This window comes from Montipora capricornis, chromosome 14 (assembly GCF_036669925.1).
Source record: "Montipora capricornis isolate CH-2021 chromosome 14, ASM3666992v2, whole genome shotgun sequence".
Taxonomy (NCBI): Eukaryota; Metazoa; Cnidaria; class Anthozoa; order Scleractinia; family Acroporidae; genus Montipora; species Montipora capricornis.
This window is the reverse complement of record NC_090896.1, coordinates 30,485,705-30,493,204: the sequence shown is the minus strand read 5'-3', so window position 1 is coordinate 30,493,204 and position 7,500 is coordinate 30,485,705. Positions and strand designations below refer to the sequence as shown.

At 39.7% G+C, this 7,500-nt stretch overlaps 1 pseudogene; it reads right to left on the bottom strand.

Moving 5' to 3' along the window:
• The window catches only part of LOC138031857 (uncharacterized), a 34,991-nt pseudogene that overhangs the window by 18,072 nt on the left and 9,419 nt on the right, over nt 1–7,500 (bottom strand).

Genomic DNA, 7,500 nt, shown 5'->3' with positions numbered 1-7,500 from the left:
AGGTCCAAAAGCGACGGTGATAACTTTTACTTGCTATGCCTTTACTTCAGTCCATTGAGCCATTACCTGAACCTCTACACCCCATAAGCAAGAACTATGATCCGTCATGATAATTAGGACCTGTATTAAAATAAGTTGCCATCTCAGTGACTGAAATTAAACATAGCCTCCAGTGTTGTGATACAACAGAAACCAACAGTGCTGAATTCATTTTCTTCTCTCTAGTTCACATTATTTATGGTGGAGAATGGTAAAACAGAACAAATTAAAATAATAATAATAATAATAATAATAATAAAGGTCTTTATTTAAAAACTCTAAACAAGGAACGTGTTTAGTTACAATGATGTAAATTAAGTCGTACAGACAACTAACTAACTAACTAACTAACTAACTAACTAACTGAGATAACAAGCATCTATTTACAAGAGTTCTCTTAAAACGCTCAGTTCTTACAAACGGGATGATATACGTAGTTGTGACGCCTCTTACGTAACGTAACCATAGTTCGTTCTGGTGGCAGATAACTCTGTAGGAGAATGCTTGCCTCCCAATAACAGTGTTCTCAACTTAGTCCCAGAATTAAGTTAAACTTTGTATTGGTGTATTCTTATAATCACAGTCTCACAACAATCATGATCTCGCATTAACTCCAAAAAAAAAAACCTTCTTGATAAAACGCTCTTTATGAAACTAAAGATATCAATTTTCTAAAGGTATCTATGTCAAGTTATGAAAAAGCAACCATGTTGTCGATTCCAGGAAACATCCTTATCATCCATATCATTATATAAAAAAAATGGGACAAACGAGCAAAGAGTATATAAAAGTACATTGAAAACATTGTCCTGTTGAATTGCGTTAGGTAAACTAAAGTTGAAAAATCACCGATAATCGAAAGCCGTGGTTGAATTACCGTGGGTGATCTTGTCCCATAGTTTCGTGTCTTTCAGGGAAATATTTTCAATGGAAAAGAGCTCATTGCAGTAACCAAGCTCAAGCTTTTTTGAACAGCCTGTCAATACGACTTGAGTACTTATGAATACGCGCTGCCCCATACCTCCGCAGCATATGTAAATATAGGTAAAATAACACTAATGAAAAGAAGATGAAGATGAAGATGATCCAACGGTAATCCATAGAACTTACCAACACGTAAGATATACAGACGACTGCTAGCTTTCGAAAGAACGTTATCTAGATGTAAATCCCAGTTACACGGATCGTACTGAAATGTTACAACCAGCAACTTCAGACTGGGTTTCCGTTCTACAAAAGTCAGAGGAACTAAGAGGAGGGTGGATGTCCTCTTTCTCGACGAGGAAAAATAAGACAGGAGAGAGGACAGATAAAGATGATAATAGGGATAAAGATGAGAGTGATGGTGATGTTGGAGTTAATGATGATTATTATGATTATGATACGACGACAACGGCTACGAGACCGCCACAAAACAATGAGCCTAATGAACAAAAAATAAAAACTTAGCACGCCCTGAGCGCGCGTTTTGCATTTTGGTACATTTCTTTGCCTTCGTCGTCCTGACAACGACGTGAATTGACTAAATTTGAGATTGTGTAGATGACGTACGTGAGAACCTGACTAGACGTTTTTAATGTTCTTCCCAAACAACCACACCGTTCATGCCAATTTTATTTCTACAATAATTCCGAACGACGTGAAAGTTATCACGAAATTATTACAATAACTTGAAATGGTACTTTTAGACGTTTGCATCGCCGTCCTCCTTGCGTAAGGTCCCAACCTTGTCCCCAGGGCGCTTTTCCCTGAGCCAGGGAAAAGCGCCCTGGGAACGAGGTTGGTAAGGTCCCTAGTAGCAAACCACAACGACGACGTCAACGAGAACAACTGAGCGAACGAAAGGTGTTTGAGCAGAACAATTGCTTTGTACGCAGGTTTTGAATCTTGGTACACCCTTTTAGCCTCCCTCTACAAAAGAACAACGTGGGTTGACCACGTTCTGAAAACCTCGTCGCTTTTCCTTGGCTTTGGGTGGGGCGCGCCACCCAAGCCAGGGAAAAGCGCCCTGGGGACCGATAGGCGAACTGACCTGATGTGGTCATCTACGAGATTCGATCGTAAAGTGGAAATACATTTTTTACATGCAACGACGACGGCGACGGCAACGAGAACGTCATCTCTAAATATAAATCTGCGTTATTTTTATCAATTCCTGACTATTTCAACCTTTTCATATGACAAGGGTGTGGTAGTTCCTCAAGAATGACACTAGTCGGAACGGCGTTTAATTTAGGGGAGAAAATGAAAATTTATCTCCAAGTGCTGACGTTCTTCATAAAACCTGAAATTTGGCTATTTCATGTCGTTGTTTTGCTGATGACGGCAAAGAAATGGACAAAAATGAAAAACGCATATGCAGGGCGTGCAAAGCTATTGTTTTTACCGTTGCTTAAGTTCCTTTATGACGATGACGACAACGATGATGATGATAATCTTACCTTTTCTGCGTCATTCTTAAGTGCGTTGCTCTCGAAAGCTTCACTAGCCTTCTGTAGATCTTTGTGAAGAGCTGGAAGAGCCTCGTTTCTCCTTTGAAGATTTACAACCGCGTGTGTAACTGCCTGTACACTTAAATTATTGTTGTTGCAACAAATTTTATGCGACTGAAGAAAGCTGTTCACGTCTGGATGTCTGATGGTGAGGGGCTACTTGGCTCGATCATTGCCATATTTGTTGATGACATATTTCATGGAGTCTTTCATAACGCGAAACGCCTCTGTGGCGACCTCAGAAGTTGCATTGACGAGAAAGACAATGGCGAGATCTATGGTGAAAGAATACAACATCTTATAGTTGTATTAAGGCTAGAGTATTTCAGGACTTAAACATGAACTTGTACTCATCGTGATATCATTAAGATTTTAATAATAATAATAATAATAATAATAATAATAATAATGACAATAATCTGTATTCCTCTTAAGATAGACATATCTTAAGTTACATTTACAAATGTCTTAAAAATTTAAGAAATACACTATCCAAAAATAAATACATAAATAAATAAACTAAAGATCATATTTAAAAATAAGCTTATTAAAAATACATTCTTAAATCTATCAGAATTTATTTGCGGATGATACGCAATTTTGTTCCTTAGGCCCGATCCAAACGCCGCTCCGCTCATGTGCCGAACCTAACTCAATAAAGTTCGACTAAAGAGCGACTTTGGAGCGACGGCTGATTCATACGCCGTACATGGGTCGAACCAAACTGAAATCCATACAATGGTAGAGGGGCCCAGGTACAAGTAAAACTTCGGAGTGTATTGTGGTAAGATTATAAATTATCGCAATTTATGCGTTAGGTTCGGCACATGACAAGAGCGCCGTATGAGGCCCCGTCCACACGTAGCAGGAAAATTGTGAAAAAGCCAATTTTTTTTAAATACTACGGCTTGAGTCCACACGTATCCACCGTATGTTACGGCCGTAACATGAAATTTTTGAAAAAGCTCTCCAGAGTGGAAATTTTTTTATCCGATACGAATACGTATACCTGTGGACGGTCGTATCCGGAAATTTGCGAATACGCTTACGTCATTCTCTTGGATTCAGTCTTCCCGGCGAGCATTAAACAAACATGGCGTACAGCAACGTTGCGTCTTCTTTGTTAATTGCTCTGATTTCTATTTTGATATCATGCATACTTTTCTTGACTTTTTCAAAAGATTTAGACGTTTTTTCGAGTGATAAACTACAAGCTTCGACTGGTTACACCTTGCAGTAGCTATGGTGCGGAAGAAATGACGCCAAATCGCAATTATGCGCATGCTCATTTCAGGATCCTCTCCGACAAAAGAACTGGACACTAGAGCAAATCAGAAAACTTCCGGATACAATCGGATACGCGTGGACGGCTGTAAACCATTCGAATACGCTGCGTGTGGACGTGTAAATTTTCGTATCCGCAAAACAATATTTGCGGAAAAAAAAATTTCCGGATACGTGTGGACATGGCCGGAATCAGCCGCCGCTCCAACGTCGCATACTGCGACAGACCCTGTCGAACTTAACGTTGTTGGCCGCTCCAAAACTAACCCGCCGAACCAAACTGATTCAAACGCCGCTCTTCTGCCGCTCTTAACTCGTCAGTTAGGCTTGGTGCATGAATGGAGTGGCGTTTGGAACGGGCCTTAATAAATTTACTCACTCACTTGCTAAATTTAGATGATATCGTCAACTTGCAAACATCATTCAAAATTCATGCCTTGGTGTCCAAGTCTGACAACACATGGGGCTCCCAAATTTTATACAAAGATAAACTGGTTTTGATTTTTGCAAGCTCGCGACGACTATCTCATGGTTACAATGATCCAACACCAAATCGCGAAAAATTACTCAGAATTTTAATGTAAAAACACAAGTAGTATTGGCGAAATTTTTATTTGAACTTTGAAAGACCTGATCTGTGGGACTAAAAATAAACTCTATGAAAGCACGTAATATATATCTCCTGAATTAATTCCACTCCGGATAGGTTTCGTGAACCCGATGGAGTTTTGGAGAACATTTCCGCGACTTCCCAAGCGATCTCCAGTGTCTGAAGAATGTTACCTTTACTTCATTCCAGGGGTTATTTCGAACGAGTAAGTGTTGAACTCGGAGTTTTAGAGCCATACGTCGGTACTGATTAGCAGAGCGTTGCAATAAATTACCTCTTTTTTTTCGCCACTTATCTCTGCAGATGTGAATAATGTAAAACAGAACAAAGAGAACTGGAAACAGCAGCACGTCGAACACACACCAGATGTTGAGAAGACACCACTTCCAATATCTAATACTCAGCCAGGACGATCTTTTCAGTGTTCGAAATTCACCGAACCATTTGTTGTTCATTAAGCCATGAAGCACTGGATGGGCTAAAATCTACAATGGAAAAAAGAGAATTGATCGTCAATTAATGCGCGTAATTAAAGTACTCTTAAAGTGAAACAAATTTAGTGCAGAAGTAGTTTCGTTTCAGTGATGTGGTTCTCAGTTCTTGGTGTTGGAGTTGTTATTGTTGTTACTTCTGTTTGTTTCTTTGCGTTAACCGTTTAGTGGGCCTGGAATTGTGATACTCACACGTCCGACAAAAAGCCCGCCAGGCCTGCCATATATTCAGACTCTTGGCTCCGTCAGTTTCAAGTGCGACCCACCTCTCGCCTTGAATTTCTTGTGCAAAATTCCAAAACGTTGCAAATACGGTGCATGGGGTCAGGTTGTGCATACAGAATCTCCACGGTGAACACCACAAGGACATGCTTAGGGAAAGTTCTTTTGTGTTATGAGCGAGGGTGATTTGAACTGGGCAACTTCCGCTGAAAAATTCTTAAGCCGACCGAGTTTAAAAGCTTTGGTTTCTAACCTTTTTTTGTTCCATTTCTATAGCATCATCGATGACTTGATCCAGTGAATCGGCAAAAGTATGGCGGAATTCTATATCTGATTTTAACGGATTTAACAGCGAGCAAGAGAATTCGTCCACAGAGTTGGCCAATTTTGTAAACTCTTCCTCGTCTTGTTCCTTCTTGTCTGCTCTACGACGCAGCTCACTGCTTGCCTAACAAATGAACACAATAATGTGTCAAGCCTCCTCCTAGAGATAAACATTCACCTCGCAAACAAACGGCGTAACGTATATATAGTTTATGTTTTCGGCTCCGAAATGACGACTGCTACGCGGACGAGACCGTTTGGTGCTATCATATCAGTAATATGTTAAAATTACGAGTGATTTTTTGGAGGAAAGTCACATCTTACATCTGTTCACAATTTCTCTCTCGTACTCTAGGTATTTTTGACATATCACAAAGATTTTAGAAATCTCACCACTGCAAAAAAATTCTCTAGATCACAGTAAAACATCTAAAGTAGGGTCTTCCGTACGTATCTGCTGGTTGGTGATAAATACTTTATTTATCAAAGTAGGTTTATCTCTTGGGGATACTCGTCGTCTCGTGCAGGGGTGTAAATCACTGATTTTGGTCTTACTTAGGGTGTCCAAGACGAAACGTCACGAAGTTTAACCGTCAAGGTATCGTTTAGGGTTGTATACTGTCTGTCCGTTTTTAAATGGTATCTTTTAAAGGTCAAATCAAAGTCGAGCAGTACCCAAAAATGTCTGCATTTAATATCGGTTTAATTCTAATTTTTTCCACGAGCATCCCGAAACGTTTCGCCTGGGAGTCTTATTAAGAGGCTTTATATGTCATCTACCTTCATTGCCATATACAATGTGTTGTTCTTGCATTTTGTTAAAGCTCGTGGGTTAAGCCTTTCTGTTATTTCTTCCACATCCCCTGTCATAATCGTATCCATCAATCGAGACTCTAAGAAGGAAAAGACTCAGTCACCTCTGCTTAAAAAACAGTTATAAAAGAGCGCATTTTGATTCAGTGGGTGTACCTTCAGGATGAGAGTCACTAGAGAAAGTTTCACGATACTGATGCCAGGCAATAGACTGTGATATCTTGATTTCTTTCGTGAGGTCCCTATTATGCTGCCAAAATGAGGACATTTCTGCGATCATACGGCAACGCTTCCTATACGCAGACTAGAAACACGCTCCTAGTAGACAATAGATGGTCGCAATAACAAATTGAAAGATTTGTCCTCAACAAATCCAGAACAATTACCGGGTTTATCATTGACCACAAACATAGTTCACTTTTGAAAAGGGAAAACGCTTTACATGATTGTTAGTACCTAAATTTTCGGAAGCTATTGACACCTTTACATGGTCGACAACAAAGTAACATAAATCACTATATCTTTTGTTTGCAAATCGTGTCCCAAGACAAGCCAATATTCAATCTTCATCATAAACATTAGCGGGAACTCCGTATCAACCTACCTTGTTCTTCTCTCTCTTCTTTCTCTTTGGCTTCTTTCTTTTTGGCTTCATCTTGATCATTATTTGACAATTCTTGTAGATTTATTCCACTTTCTGATTCTTCCATTGTCTTTTCGTCTCTCTAAAAGCCACTAACAAATGCAAATTTCTGACTGACAAATGAAACAACTGCTTCAAAGGAAACGTACAAAAACTAACTTTTAATGAGCGCTACAATAGCTGTGGTTACACCACCCTTGGGTTTGGAGCCTTAGCTTCCGTAGGGTAAATTGCTTGGGTTTGGTTCAGCTCAGGTTTCATGTTACCCTTGGGGATGCGGTTACACAGTAAAAGACTCCCTCAGGATAAAATATAAAAAGAGGCTCCATGACATATGACATATGCTGATGTCCGATCTCACCCATAGATGTCCGGTCTCATCCATAGATCCCTTGCTTGTAAAAGCGCATTTGAATATGTAAATAGAAAATGCGCTAGATAAATTCATTACCATTACCATGAGCGTACACTGGGTTGCCTGTGCTACATGTTACACAAAAACATAAGGCACTGAGTTGGGTGGTATTGAACTACAGAGTTTTGAAGCAAGCAACGTTAGACAATCTTCCTGTCGGTATACGT